Genomic DNA, 18464 nt, shown 5'->3' with positions numbered 1-18464 from the left:
CCTCACACACATACATGTTTTGTTTAATCTAATCCAGGGGTCTCAAACACGCATCCCACTGGGTTATTTCCTGTGGCCCGCCACGCTCCCCGCACCCCCGGAGTTATTTCCTGCGGTCGCCAAACTCCCCTCACCCGCTTGCCCCCCCGTCCCAGCGTGCTGCGTCCCCACTCCTCTGCCTACCTCCAGGTGCTTTCTGCCACCAAACAGCTGTTTGGCGGAGCTTACCACTTTCCAGGAGGGAGGGGAGAGGAGCAGGGAGCCGCACGCTCAGGGGAGGAGGCAGAGAAGAGGTGGGATGGGGCAGGGCCTCATGGAAGGTGTGGAGTGGGGGCAGGGCCAGGGGCAGCAGGCGGGGTGGCTTTTGTACCTTTATAGGAAAAGGTGTCAGTGATGGGGCTCTCAGGCCGATGTACTAGTCCTTATGTGGCCCTCGTGATGATTTGAGTCTGAGATCCCTGATCTAATCTAAAAAACTCCCCTCAGTCCAAAAAGCAAAACTGCAGCTCCATTTAGGGACTTCCACACCTGGAGGCAGGTGCATATGTGAAGCAGGATTAGGCCCCTAATGAGCAGATTAAGGAGTTTGCCATATGCACAATGCTAGAATGATAAAATGTTAATGGAGTGAAAAGTATATAAGAGAATTATTAAAATATGGTTTCTCTCTGTAAAGCATGAAGCTAGAAAAACCCAGTAAAGATAACGTTAAAAAACAGGATTGAGATATTTGAAACGCTTCCCAAAAAACTTTACAAATCTCAGGGTTAAAATGAATATATTAACCAGTTTCTTGGGAACTTGTAGAGATGCACCTCCTCCAAAACCCAGATCCAAACAACCCTGAGCCTTGGGAAAGCTGGAACCTAGGTCTGGGCACATCTCTTATAATTGCCTATGCTCCCTTTCACACCAAATACAGCCAGCTCTGAAATTCACAGTAGGAGGATGCTACTAAGAGAAATAATGTACAGTGAGACTCTCAGGGGATGGATCAGGCCAGGAAGGCTGCATATACTGGCTGTGCTGGAAGCTGACGTATCCAGGGGAAAGGTTGGTCACTGTGCAAAGCCAAACATAAAAAGAAACAGCGCCATATCAGGGAGTCACAGAGCTGCTTAGGGCGTGGAGAACTCAAGATACAAGGCAGGGCCAATGCGGAAGTAAGGTTATTACTAGATTCTGTAGCAGCAGGATCAATGGTCTACAGGAAGGCGAAAAAAAGAGTGGCTACTAATATTTTATTGTACAAGCAGCAGTTAACAATAAAGCTAATGTCTGTGAATTGCTTTTCAAAGCCTAGCTTGAATTGTCTTGTTCTGAAACTCAATTTGTTAAAAAATCTAGTATATTGTCTTTGAAGCCATGATAAGTAGCTCAGATGACATGAATAGGATGTGGAGGAGTATCTGCGGCTGGTTAAGTATTGTGCAATTAGGTTCAAGTTGAGGGACCCAGCACTCAATCTGAGCAGCAGCAGAGTCCCAATATCCACAGTGTCCTAATGCAGGCGGTGCCTTCCTTCCTGGCTGACTGATGCCAGTCACCCAGGGAATACATTTTAAAGAACTCATGAACCAGAATTGATGCCTATGCAATGCCTATGCAATGAAGTAAAGTCAGAGAAAGGAGGCACAGCGTTAGCAGCTAGAAGATTACCCCACAGCAAATGTGGATTTGGGGGAAAGGGAGGAGCTTCCCCAGCACAGCCATTGGAGCAGAATCACCTTGCGTGCCCTTACAGAATAGAGGCCCTGTCCCACCTAAAGGTAAGAACATCTAATGGTTGAACTTTCACAAGGTCAGCAGTCCTAGTTGGAGCAAAACAATAAATAAAATCATCATCATGTATATTTCTCTTTCCATCCACATATCTCAAAGCTCTTACAAATTATTATTTAATTTATATTACTATAGCACTTAGGAGCCCTGGTCATGGACCAGGACCCCATTGCGCTAGGCTTTGTGCAAGCACTGAACAAAAAGGTGGTACCAGCCCCAGAGAGCTTCCAATCTAAATATAAGACAAAAGACAGCAAATAGATACAGACAGGCTGATGGGGGAGTACAAGGAAACAATTAGACAACATTGGTCAGCATGAGAGGCAATGATGTCAGCACACCAGCGGCCTAACAGTTCTCAATTTTTTTGTAGCCATAGAAAAGAAGAGTTGAAAGGCAGGGTTTGAAGAAGAATAAGCAGTAGTTTTGAGAATATTTATGAGGGGCTTCTTCCACGCATGAGGGGCAGCATGAGCAAAGCACAAAGGTGTGTGTGTGTGAAAATTTAACAACTGGGCAATGTAGGCTGGCAGCATGGGCCAACTGGAGGCGTGAATCGACATCTTGATAGCAAGTGAGAGACGATAGGTAGGGTGAGGAGAGGCTGTGAAGGGCCTTGGAATTGAAGACAGGCAGCGTATGTTTGATGTGATAGAGAAGGGGGAACCTGAAGTGGGAGGACATGATCAAAGTGACCGTCTAGGAAAATGATCTTTGCAGCAGCATTCTGAATGGATATAAGTAAGGCAATGTTGCATTTATTAAGGCCAGAGAAACGGATGTTGCAATAATCAAGACACAAGATGATGAGAGGTGTCAAGCTTCATTATTCCCATTTTACATACGGGGAAACTATGGCACAGATATAATAAAATAATAATAATACCTAATTCTTATATATGCTTTTCAACAGTACATCTCCAAGCACTTTACATAGAAGGTAAGTACTGTATCATTATCCCCAGGAAGCAGAAATGACTTGTCACAGGCCACAGATAGAGTCAAAGGGAAAACCGGGAAAGGACCCAGGTCTCCTGCCTGTGAGTCTGATGGCTCATCCATCTCAGAACCTTGGAAGAATAACTCATGAAATTTTGGCACAATCAAATCTGAACGCGAACTCTAAAGTGCATTCAGCCTTGAACTTGAACCCACAGTATAGGCCTGGTTTGGATCTGAACATTCTGCTCATGTCTAGTAATAATCCAGAGCTCTATTATTACTGTCAATCCATCTAACTTCCTCTTTATACCATGCTCAGGACCATCCAGCACCTTTAGCTTTGTATTTTAGGTTGAGTGTTTCTTTTATTATGAAAAATTGTGAAGGTATCACTGCATACTTAGTATCTCCATGAACAGGCTAATAATGAGCTTATTGTAGACTTAATATATAGTGGCTTTTGTTAACAGGTGCAGTCTATGAGGTCTGTTTTTACACTGCATTATTTGGGTCAGAAAGGCTAGCACATCCCCCTTCTGGGTCTCAGGCAAAGTGATCCTGCAAAGATACTGCCATGAAAAGATTTATCATTAGGTGCTCATGTTATATTTATTTAATCCAAGATTTTTAAAAACAGGACTATGAAGTCAGGCACCTATATAAATGGGGATCTCAAAAGTGCAGAGCATCCAGTAGATTCCATGGCTGGGAACTGCTGCTTGCTCTCAGCACTTTTGAAAAAATCAGGCCACTTATTTCAGTGCCTAAATATGGTTCTCTGAGTCCACCTTCAAGCACTCAGTTTTGAAACTCTGGGGTTTATTTCAGAGACATATAGTGGCATTTCAATATCACTATTGATATGGACTTTTGAAAAGTTTCTTGTGTCTGAGAGGGAAGAACCCATTTTGCTTTTAATAGCTTAACTGGAATCTTTCGCAGCAAACTCACAAGAAAGACTTTTGGGAGGAGTTGATTCCCCTCCTCCTTGGATAGCTGATGCTGATCTAAAAATGTTTCCGACAGAAGAACATCTCTGAGTTCTTCTGGACATCACAGAGGAAAACAATCAGTTTATACAAGAGATAACTCCCAAGGAAGATTTATTTTACTACTCACATAGCACCGTGGATTTGTGTGGCTCCTATAAATATAAATTCTCTGCCCTTCAGACGCTTTGCAATTTGAGGGCCCAATCCTGCAAAACACAACCATAGTGCTTACTACAGTGAGCAGCCCAACTGAAGCCAATAGGACTACTCACAGTATTAAGTTCTATATTAAGGAGTAAGTTTTTGTAGGATTGGGCCCTAGAATAGGACAAGACCGAACAGAAGGCGGCAATAAAATATGTCAGAGACGGTCCTTTTGCTCTGAGATTGTACAACACTTAGCACAGTGGGATCCTGGTCCTTGAATGGCATTGCAAAGTGCTACTGTAATACAAATAATAATATTAACAGAAGGGTGGGAGAAAAGGATAGAGGAGAAGGCAATTGCATTACAGCATGTGGTCACATTCTCAGAATGGAGAGGGGTAACTAGTGGTGTTCCCCAAGGGTCAGTCCTAGGACCAATCCTATTCAATTTATTCATAAATGATCTGGAGAAAGGGGTAAACAGTGAGGTGGCAAAGTTTGCAGATGACACTAAACTACTCAAGATAGTTAAGACCAAAGCAGATTGTGAAGAACTTCAAAAAGATCTCACAAAACTAAGTGATTGGGCAACAAAATGGCAAATGAAATTTAATGTGGATAAATGTAAAGTAATGCACATTGGAAAAAATAACCCCAACTATACATACAACATGATGGGGACTAATTTAGCTACAACGAGTCAGGAAAAAGATCTTGGAGTTATCGTGGATAGTTCTCTGAAGATGTCCACGCAGTGTGCAGAGGCGATCAAAAAAGCAAACAGGATGTTAGGAATCATTAAAAAGGGGATAGAGAATAAGACTGAGAATATATTATTGCCCTTATATAAATCCATGGTACGCCCACATCTCGAATACTGTGTACAGATGTGGTCTCCTCACCTCAAAAAAGATATTCTAGCACTAGAAAAGGTTCAGAAAAGAGCAACTAAAATGATTAGGGGTTTAGAGAGGGTCCCATATGAGGAAAGATTAAAGAGGCTAGGACTCTTCAGTTTGGAAAAGAGGAGACTAAGGGGGGACATGATAGAGGTATATAAAATCATGAGTGATGTTGAGAAAGTGGATAAGGAAAAGTTATTTACTTATTCCCATAATACAAGAACTAGGGGTCACCAAATGAAATTAATAGGCAGCAGGTTTAAAACAAATAAAAGGAAGTTCTTCTTCACGCAGCGCACAGTCAACTTGTGGAACTCCTTACCTGAGGAGGTTGTGAAGGCTAGGACTATAACAATGTTTAAAAGGGGACTGGATAAATTCATGGTGGCTAAGTCCATAAATGGCTATTAGCCAGGATGGGTAAGAATGGTGTCCCTAGCCTCTGTTCGTCAGAGGATGGAGATGGATGGCAGGAGAGAGATCACTTGATCATTGCCTGTTAGGTTCACTCCCTCAGGGGCACCTGGCATTGGCCACTGTCGGTAGACAGATACTGGGCTAGATGGACCTTTGGTCCTACGGCCTTTCTTATGTTCTTATGTTCACATGGGGGCTAATACATGCATCTAGAGAGCAACAGTGAAGTTTGGGGCAAGATTTTCAAAAACAGCTAGTGATTTTGGGTGCCTCAGTTTCTGGGCAGTCAACCTGAGATACTGAAAAGGACCCTGCTTTACAGAATGTGTCAAACACCCACCCTCCAAAAATCAGGCCCTATTCAGGTGTTTCAAGTTGCGTCCCCAAAATCAACTATTGCAGTCAATTTTGAAAACGGTGATAATTATTTTTACATTTAAATTAAATGTTGTTTTATTTTATTTCATTATATTCACTTTATTTTATTAATTGTATTATTATTAAGGAGACTAGACTTTGGACCCTATTTAAGGCTCAGTCAGGAGGGCCAGTAATAAGCCAAACATGCATGCATTACATATATTTTAAAATCCTGGTCAAAGTTGCACTTTTCTTTCATTTATTAAAGCCGTGTTAGTCTGGATCTGTAAAAAGCAACAGAGAGTCCTGTGGCACCTTTAAAACTAACATGTATTGGAGCATAAGCTTTCGTGGGTGAATACCCACTTCGTCAGACTGGGTATTCACCCACGAAAGCTTATGCTCCAATACATCTGTTAGTCTTAAAGGTGCCACAGGACTCTCTGTTGCTTTTCTCTCATTGTGTGTTATGCTTATAGTCAAACTTGCAAATACAAATATAAGGCAGGACAGTCTCATTCTACTTACTGTTTAGTACCATGCTGAGTTTCTAGGCAGTACGTCAGTTCTGGCAACCTCCTCCATTAGGAATTACACTTAATGCCAAAACATCTAATCCAACAATTAGTACTTGAATTTTGTTAGTGTACTAGATTGTTTCTTACAACGTTATGTAACTGTTCTGTGTTAATCAGAAAGTTCAGCTTAATACTGTAAATACTCCGTGTTAGCCGATAGCTGAAAATAATGTGTTTTTTCCCTAAATGTCTAGTTATTAATAGATAAAGACCTGAACCCAATCCATGGATCTGAACACTGTCTCCACTACCCCAAACTCTGCAGAGTGGAGCTAGAATCCAAACTACAGCTGAATCTCAACTTTATCACTGGTCTGTCACCTGGGATCCCAACAACTTCAGACTTGGAGGAGGCTCAGAAAAGGAAATGGATCTGAATTTTTGGTATCTCTAGTTGTTTTCTATTGGTGTGGGTTTTTTCCCCAATTACACTGTAAATTGGAATACTGGGAGGGCCCATTCTCTCTCTTTCTGGACCAATGACTAGCTAAGTATTTATCCACAATGGAATAATCATTGGGACAGAGAGAGAGAGAGAGAACAGGTGGGATTGACTGCAATTCAGTGGTTAGAGCATCCACCTGGAAGGTGAGAGATCCCAGGTCTGATTCCTCTGCTCCAATCACCTTTATTTATGCACCATGGAACAGCTTCAGCAGGAGAGATTGAAGGAGCCCCATCTTAGGGCTTGTCTACACTACAAAATTAAGTTGACTTTTTTTTCTAATACCAACCTCAAGCCTCTGAATTAATTAAGTCGATTGTGCATGGCCACACCATGCTCATTGTCTCGATGGAGTGTGTCCTCACTAGCAGTGCCTGCATCGATGCACAAAGCAGTGCATCATGGATAGCTATCCCAAAGTGCAACTTGCCACAGTGTGTTTTGGGAAGTTTGTGCAATGCCTCATGGGACCAAAACATTGTCGCAGGGGAGAATGGGAACATTGCGTCGGCATCCCATGATGCACTGTGCTCCCTCCCTCATATTAACAGGAAACAATTGAGTGGTTTTCACTTAAAACCGCCGCCTGTACATCATAACCCCAGAAGCATGGAGCCCGCTTAGTTGTGCACTCTTGCGCCTTCTCCTGCAGTATTTCCGGAGCCGAAGTAGGATTTACTGCACAGAATATAGCGATGTCCTGAAAGCAGCCCTGCTACAAGCCACTGAAAAAAACAATTCACAGTTGCTGCTGGCAGTCACAGAGCAGCTGCACTCTATTGAGCACTGTTTCTGGTCCCGTGAAACAAGCACTGACTGGTGGGACCGCATCATTTTGCGGGTATGGGATGACAAGCTGTGGCTGCAGAACTTTCAAATGCAGAAGGCCACCTTCCAGGAACTGTGTACAGAGCTTTCCCCTGCCCTGCAGTTCAGCAACTCAAAAATGAGAACTGCTCTGACAGTGGAGATGCGAATGGCGATTGCTATTTGGAAGCTTGTAATGCCAGACAGTTACTGGTCAATGGGGAATCAATTTGGATTATGTAAATCAACCGTTGGAGATGCTGGGCTCCAAGTGTGCAGGGCCATTAATCGACTTCTGCTACGAAGGGTAGTGAGTCTGGGGAATGTGCAGGACATAGTGAATGATATTGCCACGATGGGGTTCCCTAATTGCAGTGGGGTGATAGATGGCACACATATCCCCTCTTGGCACCAGACCACCTTGCCAAAGAGTACATAAACCGAAACAGATACTTTTCAATGGTGTTGCAAGTGCTGATGGATCAGGGGTGGGGGGGTCACTGACATCAGTGTAGGATGGTCGGGAAAGGTTCATGACACACACATCTTTAGGCACTCAGGTCTGTTAAAAAAGCTGCAATCTGGGACTTTCTTTCCAGACCACAAAATGAACATTAATGACATTGAGATGACTATAGTTATTCTGGGGGACCCAGCCCACCCCTTGGTCCCATGGTTCATGAAGCCATACATCGGCCATCTGGTCAGCAGTAAGGAATATTTCAACTATAGGCTCAGCAAGTGCAGAGCAAGGTTGAATGTGCCTTTGGTTGTTTGAACGGGTGCTGGAGAAGTTTACTAACAAAGCTGGACCTTAGTGAAGAGAACATCCCCATGGGTATAGCTGCCTGCTGTGTGCTCCATAATATCTGTGAAAAAAAGGGGGGAAATTTTCCACAGGAGTGGGCAGTTGAGAGAGATCACATGGCAGCCATTTTTGAGCATCCAGATACCAGGGCAATAAGAAGAGCACTGCAAGGTGCGCTGTATATCCGTGAGACTTAGAAAAGCCATTTCAGTAATGAGTCATAGTAATGTGAGCTGCTTGTCTGTATTGTGCTTTCCCAAACCTTCACCTGACTTGTATCACTGTCCCTGTAAAGCCAACCCCCCGCCCAAGCCCACTGCTTCTACTCAATAAAGAACATTTATTTCTCAAATCCATTTACTTTATTTAACAAACGTAAGTAAAGAGGGAGAGCAGGAAAACAAAAAGGTAACCTTGGGGAAAAGGGGTTGTAAAGTTGGAACGGGAGAAACATTTTCAGCTGTATAACACTGCATTCCAGACCATCAAAGGTCTGTGAATGGGCACCTTCTGTTCCTTGTACCCTCCCACTGTGTTAAGTGAAAGGGATAATGGACTTTTCACTCACATCTCATGGAACACTTCGGGGAGGGTGATTCTGCACCAGGCGATGCTGGCTGGCTGTCCATCAGAGTCTGCAGAGGAACTCTACCCTCCTGCTTCTGTTCTTGCAGTTCAACCAGACATCTCAACATGTCTGCTTGGTCCCTCATAATCTGAAGCATGTCATCCTGCGCCGCACGTTCTTGCTTATTGGAAGCTTTCCTGCTCTCCATGTCCATGTCTAACTTCTCGGACAGTGAAATCCTCCATGCTCTCAGCTCTGTGTCAGCTGTCCTGGAGGTGTTCATTATCTCGGTGAACATGGCCTCCAGGGTTCTCTTTCTCCTTCTTCCAATCAGTGAAAGTCTGCTTTCAGGTGTTGATGACATGCCGATGGACACACTTCCAGCTGTCAGTCATGCGAAAAAATAAAGGAGCCATTGCACATGAATAAAATGTTCCCATAGCAAGGCCGTTTTCATAAAAAAAAACACCCAAACCCTTTTTATACTAGGTGCAAGCCATAACATAATCAGAATCTGTAACCGTTCACTGTGTTTTGCTGCTCCAGCCATGGTGAGTAGGCCCGCCCGGGTCATGGGTGACCGCACTTTTAATGAAGTTTATGGCAGGCTCATCTTGGGAGCAAAGGTAGTTGAACAATGGCCCTTCCCCATAGCACAAATGGGGTGGGGAGAACATTTTCACTCCCAAATTGCGCAATCTCTCATGTGGGGCCCCAGTCCCCTATCAGCCACTTTAAAAAAAAATATTTCCTGGCTCTTGGGGAGAATGGATCCACTGCTCACCTGTCTCCCATTCTCCTTCTCTTCCTCTTCCTCATCCACCATATCATCCTCCTTGTTGTCCCTAGACTCACACACCTGTGAGGTGCTTGTGGGGGTGCTCATAATGTTTAGGAGCAGCAGTGATCTGTATAACCTGTGTGTTCAAAAGGTCTGTTACATTTCCCTCCCACCCCCTTTTGTCTCCTCTCTCTCTTTGAATACCTGTGAAGTGGCTTTCCCTCTCCCCCTCCCTCCTGGAATGCTTGTGGAATGAATGGGCTGCTTGAACAGCTGGAAGATCAGAAGAGCTCCCAGGTAGACAAGGTGTCTGGGACTATAATTAGGTAGTGCTCACACACCCAACGCATGGACACTGCATAGACACTGCCCGAGGTGGAGTGTGACCAACCAGATGCGGCCAAGTCATCTCTAGTCGCAGGCCATGACACTCTGATTAGGCAGCACTCACACGCCGTGAAGGCCCTTCGCCCGGACCGCCTGGCCAGTGGTTCACCACATTGCATTCCATCGTGCCTCGGAAAGACTTGGCATAATCGCAACATCCATCACTGCGCAGTGGGACACTTACCTTGAAGGATCCTGACATCTCCAGTGCTGTGCCTGTCCTGGGAGCGTGAGCTTGTGAGTATGAGTGTGACCCTTCCCTCCCCCCTTCTTTTGAGCTTAGCTAACAGTAGAATAAATGTACTGCTTTCTGCCAAACTCTGGTGGGTCATTAGTCCTCCCTAAGCTTACTAGCTGACCCAATTTCGGGTAACAGGCAGGGTCACCCCCGAGAATCGCATGCAGTTCGTTGTAGAACTGGCAGGTGTGGGGTTCAGCACCAGAACGACTGTTCACCGCCCTTGCCTTCTGGTATGCTTGGCAAAGTTCTTTTATTTTCACAGGGCACTGCTGCGTGTCCCTCGTGTAGGCCTTCTCCCCCATTCCACGAGCGATCTTTGCATAGATGTCAGCCTTTCTTCTGCTGGATCAGAGCTCTGCCTGCACAGACTCTTCTCCCCACACAGTGATGAGATCCACCATGTCCTGTGCAGACCAGGCTGGAGCGCGTTTGGGGCATGTAGTCTCCATGATCAGCTGTGCTCAAGCTGGCATGCTCCCAGTGCTGATCAAACAGGAAATGGAAAATCAAAAATAGCAAGGGAGGGGCTGTTTCCTGTGTACCTGGCTTGTTGAGAGTTGAGAATGATCTCCAGAGCGGTCACAGATGAGCATTGTGGGACACCACCTGGAGGCCAATTAAGTCAAATTACACAACACTGCATCTGCACTACCTCGCAGTCAATCCATGAAAATTGAATTAAACGCTACGCCTCTGGCAGAGGTGGATTACAGAAGTCGACATTAGAGGCAATTTAGGTCAGTGTAAAGGACCCAGTAGTGTAGACACATACATTAACAGGTCGACTTAAGTCAGCTTCCTTTGACCTAACTTTTTAGTGTAGACCAGGCCTCTGATTGTCCCATAGCTCAGTCATCAGAGCACTATTCTGTAAGGGGTAGGAAACAGCTGTTCAAATCCTTTCTTCCCTCTCTGGAAGAGAAAGGGGAATTGAACTTGTCTTCCACATCTCAGGTAAGTGTTATAACCAGCATGCTAAAAGTAGCCACCATCTCCTCCATCCAGATTTTGAATGGGACCCCAGCTGGTAGATGGCCTCTGAGCATACCTACCAGATCTGGACCCAGAGACAACTTAGGAAGCTAAATGCCTATCTTTGCCTGGTTTGTGAATTGCTCTGGAGCTTAGGCAGGAGCTAGGTGTCTGGATGCTTAGAGTGAGGAAACAGTGCGCATGCCAGAGGCTGTAACATAGAGGCCTAGGGAAGTTTGCCTGCAAAAATGTAGGCACCTAAAATCACTTGGTGCTTCCAGGGTTTATGGATGGCAGTAGAGCCAACACTGGGAGGTGGACACCTTAACCTGAGACTTAATCTGAGTTCTCTTCCTAGCTCTGCCACTCACTTGCTTTGTAACCTTGGACAAGTCATTTGACCACTTTGTGCCTCAGTTTCCTTATCTACACAATGGAGATAATATCTCCCTGCCTCACATGTGTTGTGAGTATTCATGTTTGTAAAGTGTTTGGTGATCCCTGAGTGAAAAGTGGATTAGAAATGAAAAGGACAATGAATAAAATAATTCATCTACAACTTTATGCCCTCAGAAATTGGCCTTTATATGAGGGGGAAAAAATCTGTGCATGCAAACTGACTATACAGGAAATTAGTTACCAAATTTGCACATGCAAATACCACTTCTGCGTGCAAACAGGCAATTTATACATTCAGTTTTACAGTCCACTTTGAAAAAGGGGGTAGGGTGGAGGAAATGTGGATTGACAAAACCAAATACAATTTTGCTTCCCATTGTATCTTGCAATTCACATGTCAAAGAGTACTGATAAGAGTTTGGTGTAATAAAACTTTTACAAACTAAACTGATCAGAGATAAATACTGTTACACAAACATCAGGGACCATGAAGAATGAAGGCTGAATCGAGAAAGCAACTAACTAATCCAGTTCATTTCCTTCAGTTTGTAAAAACAAGTAACTGACATATTTCCTGCCAATGAACGTTCCTACAGATAAGAAAGCTCCTGACAACAGGAAATTCTTTGCTAGAAGAGAGAACACTTTTGCCATTAAGCCTCACATTCTTCATTTAAGTTCCACTCAATTAAAAGCAACATCTGACTAATTAATTATGAGCTGGATAAAATTATGCAATTATCCAAATCTCAAAGACTTTTCTAAAGTGTACATGAACCAATGTTTTCATGATAAGCTGACATGCTTCAGTTCTAGAACTCTCGGAGGCCGACTCTTATTTGCGCTCAGGCCATTGTAAACCCCTCTGGCAGCATGAAGGGGTGTTCAAGTGGGAGTACATTACACTTGCATTGATTTAATGCACTGCTCTGGCCTTAATGTAAATGAGTCAGTCCTTTGTTTTTCAGAAAGTAAGGGTCTGGTCCTGGAAGGTGCAGAGCGGCTCCTGCAAGATTCTGAGCACCTTCAGCTCATTATCAACTCAGATCTGGCCCTAAAGCTATAAGAATTGCTCAGCAGTCAGCTAGTTTTCCTTAAAAACTGATGAAATATGCAAGTAAAGAGAAAACAAAGATCAGACTAGTCATTGTAGTAGCTTTCAAAACTGATGATTTATATTGAGGGTGAAGCATTCAAGTGTTTTACACTAAACATTTGATAAGGATAACACTGCTAAATGAGGATCTAAGGGAACACCAAAATTAAATGCTTTGGAGCAAATGTAATAAATACTCAGAGATGTTCTTCTGTCGGAAACATTTGAGATCAGTATCAGCTACCCAAGGTCGCGGGGGGAATCAACCCCTCCCAAAAATCTTTCTTGTGAGTTTACTGTGAAAGATTCCAGTTAAGCTTTTAAAAGCAAAATGGCTCTTCCCTCTGAGACACAAGAAACTTTTCAAAAGTCCAGCAAAGTAAAATTTTAATTAACCATAATAATAATTGTAGCTGTTTATTAACAGTCTTTATTTTCTCATGCAGTATGTTTTTCTTTCATGTCTCAGTTGTTACCTTCACTGTGTTCCTGATGCAAACAGAGGCTCCAATAGAAACTATTATTTAACATTAACAGTTGACACTTACTCATTCAAGATTTTTTCCCCAAGATATGAAGGAGAGATGTGACATTCAAATTTAAATAAACTTTTAACATATTTTGGTAATTAATGATGACAAACAGGGGTGCTGGAACAGTTTTTATAGTGGAGGTGCTGAGAGCCATTGAACCAAACTATAAGCCTTGTATATAATGGAATCCACTGCACCCTTAGTTTCAGCACCTATAAAATGGGCCTAATCAATCTGTTATAACGCCTCTGGAAGCCACAGGCGCTACACAAGGAATTAATTTGGCCCAGTAGCAAGTTAAAATAATAGTCACCCACATACTTTTTTTCTCAGCCCCTCTCAGCTAAGCTTTTTCACAGTATGGAATCTGAAACTTCAGCAGAAACATCTTCTGGGTCCTATACCTCAGGCCTTGCTCAGGCAGTCAGCTAGTTTTCCTTAAATCAGTGGGAGTTTTGCCTGAGTAAGGACTGCAGGTTGATTCCCTTAACTCTTTGTTCTTTCAAAAATCTGAACTGAAATATAAATATGAAATATGGAAGACAGTGCAGTTTTTGTTGTAAAATGACCTTGATTTGACAGGCACATTCTCAGGTTTCAACAGATGCTGTGGGAAAGGCAGCAGAAGCCAACATGTTCTGCAGGCATTTCTGATGACATGCAGGCTTTTTTTTTTTTTTTTTTTTTTAAATAAATGGGGGGTAGTCTTCCCAGTTTCCATGACAACAATGTCTCCACTTGTCTGTTATTAGATACCATCCACTTCCTGTGTCCAAATTTTTAAGCCAATCAGAAAAGTGTTTATAGATTTTACAGCTCCTGAGACAGTCCCTCTTTTACAAGAGAGCTACTTTAATGACACGTAATGCTTAGGCTGCAAACGTTAGAAGGCCTTATATTTTCAGTTGTAAAGAGATCACACTTTACAGAGTTTGCTGGCTACTGCATGAGATACTGAAAGAAAAACAAGGGTTTTGCTGCCGAATTCATTGTGCTCCTAACAGTTGCCTTGCCATGATTTTTTAATACTGCACAAACTCATCTTAATTGTTTATTCATTTTTACTTTTGATTTACCCTCTCACAGTGTAAATATTTTGTGCATGAAAAATTCTAATGTAATCATTTCATTAAGAAATCCAGTTACCCACTACCCACCCAAGAAAAGGTCTGGTGTGACATAAATGATACTACAGTATAGCACTGTTTGCTGCAATTAAAGTTTCAGTCAACTGAATTGTGTATACCACAATACTGCAGTAACAACAGAATTTTACAGAAATATTTTGATAATGCAGAACAAAAGCTGACCACAGTCTAACAATTATGTTGGGCAGAGAGGGGGGGAGGTGGGAGGCTTATTTATGCAGGAAGTAATCACATATATTTTTTTGAAGAAATAAACCCAAGAAAAAGTCCAACTAAGTTTTTAGAAATCAATATTGCAGAAAGGCAGGCAAGGGGAAGCTAATCAGAAAATAAGAAAACACCTTTCTGAATAGCTTTGACAAATCACTCTTAACAACTGATGAATCATTGTGTGCGTATGTGTGTGTGTATAAAACAAATATACAAACTGTAAACCATGAACTGGGCTTCTCTATAAAACAGTGATCTAAAAATCTGTGAAACACAGGAACAAAAGAAATATAACAGGGTGTCTGCCTAAGATTAGTGAAATGACTGTTTGTGTCAATGAACTGGAAGCACACTGGCTATGACAATCTCCATATGGAGGCTGGCAATAGCCTATTCCTTTCAAATTTGATGCATTTTTAAATTATTATCATCATCCATCCCAACAGCTCTCAGATGTCTTTCCCAAAGCACAGCTTGTGTTTGAGAACTACCAACACTCAGCCTATTAACACTAAAATGAAACAAAACACCCTGCAATTTAAGGGTCCAATCCTGTGATGTGCTCAGTGCCATTAAACCCCACTGAAGTCAGGGGAAGGTACTCAGCAGAGATGCTCAGCAGCTTTGTAGGATTTGGCACTAGAGTTGCTTGGGTAAAAGGCTTTATTTTCAAACAATATCTTTCTGTATTATGAGCAAAAAGTGGAGAAAATTCTTAGCAGCTCTGGCAGTTTCCCCCCAAATATTATTAATCTCTAAATCTAAAAAAAAAAAAAAATTCAGAATAGCTGATTGATCTGAAGCTTGATCTAAATTGAAACCACAGATCTGAAAATTTGGTTAAAACAACAGAGCTGAGTGACCATCAGTAATGTTAACTACCAAAATGAGCACAACTGCAAAATTAGGAGGACCCCGTCCTGTAAGTCCTTGAAGTGAATGGGAGCTTTGCCTGAATAAAGACTGCCTGGGATCAGGCCCTTGAACATTTTTGGTCATTCATAACTAATTCTCAATGTAGCTTAGAAAGCTATTAACAAACACACATCTATTACCTGATCAGATCAAGCAAGTTCTGCTTTTCCACAACAAATGAAGCAAAAAGGTTTAGCAACTAAATGCCTGCAGAAAGTTTTTGTTTGTTTGTTTTTATATGAACTTACTTTTGGAACTAAACTAATTTGGATGAGGTTACTGTCCATCCTGCATCCTTTTACAGTTTAAGCTGCATGCAGTATATCCATTTAGAAGCAGATGGAATTTTTTTTCCGGGGAGGAGGAACAAAACCTAAAAATCCAAGTGTGCACCAATGCAGCTGCCTGAACATTTATAGGCTTCTAATGACAATACTAAACACTGAGCCAAAGATTAAAAGACAGGAAATGAGAACCATTTTAGTTACCTTTTAATCTTTGTTTTTTGCTCTTGCTTCCTTCTGCATTAGTTGCTGTTGCAGGTATGTTATATTCTCACAGTTAATCCTTCCATTCTGGTTTTGTTCAATATTTGGAATGATCCCTATAGACAGAATGCAGCCATAACCCAGACTCCATGCTCACTGAGCTATCCTTGTGTCAGAGGTACTGCTAAAAGCACAGAAATAAGGAAACTTTCTGCTGGGTCCTAGTGCTCATCTCTAATAGAGAGTCCCACAAACTGTATTGCAGAATAAAGATCATGTTTATTGTTCTGACTCACTTGCAAGCACCCAGTGGGGAACACTGTCACATAAACACTTCCTGCTTTATGTCTTCTGTAACATTAAAAATTATGTCAGGGATGGACCTGATCTGAGTGTGAATAGCCCAGACTTTGAGGAAGAGGCTGGAGTGTGAACCCAAATCTAAATCCAGATCTGAATTTTATTGCTGACTCCTGTCTAATAAGCCAAAACACAATCTGGAATTTGAACCTAGGAAAACTTTATAGAAGGTTCAAAATAGGAACCTGGAGCCAGATCTGAATTTTGCAGCTTGGGCCCATGTCTGCTATTCACCCATTACAAAAACAGAATCAAATTCTGGTATCCTTGCCCCACAATCCCATAGCAGCTCCTATGTGTCACATCCATATGTGTGGAATTCTGAATTTGAGGGTGGGAGAGGGCGGTCAGGGCTAAGAGTAGAGGGCCAGGGATACAGAGAGACTTTCTGTACCACATCCGAGAGATTTTCCCATATAAGATAATGCTAACAGTGCCAGCATTATCTTGAACAGGCTCCCGGTCTGCACACTCAAGCCTCCACTCCAAAGGGGTTGTTGTCCCAAGAATGAGTAGGAAACCAATGGGAGTGTGGCCCTGAAGTGAAGGAGCTGTGTTTCTATGGGGGAGATTGGTGGCCAGGGAGCAGCAGCAACTGGGCCTCTGCAAATGTGCCTTCTTCCTCTCACTAAGGAATACTACATCTTACATTTGAATTTTAATAACTAGTTGAAAGCACAAAGTTTAGATTATAAAGTCTCATTCAAATTCACCAGGTCTCGTACAGATAATGTAATCTCTCCAGGTTGAAATACATACAGTTCCAACAATTCCATTCTGTATCTCAAGACAGGATCTGTTCTTAATTCCCTGAAGCCAAGTCATGACACAAAACAGCCCCTGTTGTTTTAGTTCCCAGCTTCCCAAGAGTTCTCAGTTCCTTTTCCACTGCAGTCTCAGTCAGTCTGTGTTAGTTCCTGAATCCCGCAGCTTGTGAGTGTCCTGAGTGCTGTATACCCTCTGTCCAAAAATAAAGGGGATACTCAAAAGATAGTTCTGACTCGCTGCTGAACAGTCCTTGTTCCCAGTTCATGAAGTGTGCAGCTTTCACCATCATTTTGCCCAGTAAATGCTCTCTAGTGCAGTTGTGTTTAGGTTATGTCTATTTTTAAAAACCAAAGGCATAAAGAACTAAAACTGTTATAATTATTTATTTACTGGCATTGTCTGGTAGCCCCGAGGAACCCCAATCAAGGACCCAAGTCCCACTATGCTAGATGCTGTACAGACATATAACAGAGAAGACTGCCCTTACCCTGTTTAGGTGCCAGACAGGACATGACAGGTGGACAAAGGAGGCTTATAGGGAAGGGAAGGGTATGAAATGAACAGTGATCAACAGAGAACGTTAATCCTGGCTAACCCTGGCCTAACCGTTTAAAGTTTCCAAAACAATACAAGGCTGTTCTATCACAAATAATATTAATAAAAAAGAGCAATACTGCGGAGCACGTATACAGCATTCTTCATCCTTAGTTTACAATACTTCACTGGTGGCGAAGCAGTGTTATTCTAACTTTATGTATGGGGAGCCTGAGGCACGGCAAGGTTATAAGTGGCTCAGCCAAGGACACCCAATATGCTGGTGGCAGACCTGGGAATAGATGCCAGGTCTGTCTGTCAACCCAGAGCCTGGGCCATCAGACCACGCTATCTCCCTCGAACCACCTACCTAATTAATTATCTTAAACCATTACAAAAAGTTAGATTTTTTTCACTAACCCAAAGCAAAATTGCTCAGTAGGACTGTGTGGTGATGTTGAGAGATGCACATGGCACCAGTCTTCCAGAGCTTCCTCAGTAACTCTCTCCCACGGTCATAATGGGGCACTGTCAGATCATAGGCCCAAAATGTAGGTGGTGGTAAAATAAAAGGGGGTTGTATTAAGTCAGGAGTCTCAAACACGCAGCCCGTGGAGTTATTTGCTGTGGCTCGTCAAGCTCTCCGCCGTCCCGGAGTTATTTCCTGCAGCCGCCAAGCTCCCTTCACCCGCCACACTTCCTCCTCCCCAGCGTGCCGCGTCCCTGCTCCTCTGCCTACCTCCAGGCGCTTCCCGCCACCAAAGAGCTGGTTGGCAGCACTTTCCAGGAGAAGTGGGGAGGAGTGGGGAGCCGCACACTCAGGGGAGGAGGCAGAGAAGAGGCAGGACTGGGGTGGGGATTTGGGGAAGGGGTTGGAATAGGGG

General features: G+C 43.0%; 1 protein-coding gene across 4 annotated transcripts in view; it reads right to left on the bottom strand.

Moving 5' to 3' along the window:
- FOXN3 (forkhead box N3) overlaps nucleotides 1-18464 on the bottom strand; it is a 399108-nt gene that overhangs the window by 293743 nt on the left and 86901 nt on the right. For all 4 annotated transcript variants that reach the window (XM_039535613.1, XM_039535610.1, XM_039535614.1 and 1 more), the window contains exon 4: nucleotides 15919-17238. The gene's annotated coding sequence lies outside the window, so the exon portion shown is untranslated. The remainder of the gene's footprint in view (nucleotides 1-15918; nucleotides 17239-18464) is intronic.

The sequence above is a fragment of the Mauremys reevesii genome, linkage group 4 (assembly GCF_016161935.1).
Source record: "Mauremys reevesii isolate NIE-2019 linkage group 4, ASM1616193v1, whole genome shotgun sequence".
In the NCBI taxonomy this organism is placed as follows: Eukaryota; Metazoa; Chordata; order Testudines; family Geoemydidae; genus Mauremys; species Mauremys reevesii.
This window is presented reverse-complemented; position numbering and strand designations above follow the sequence as displayed.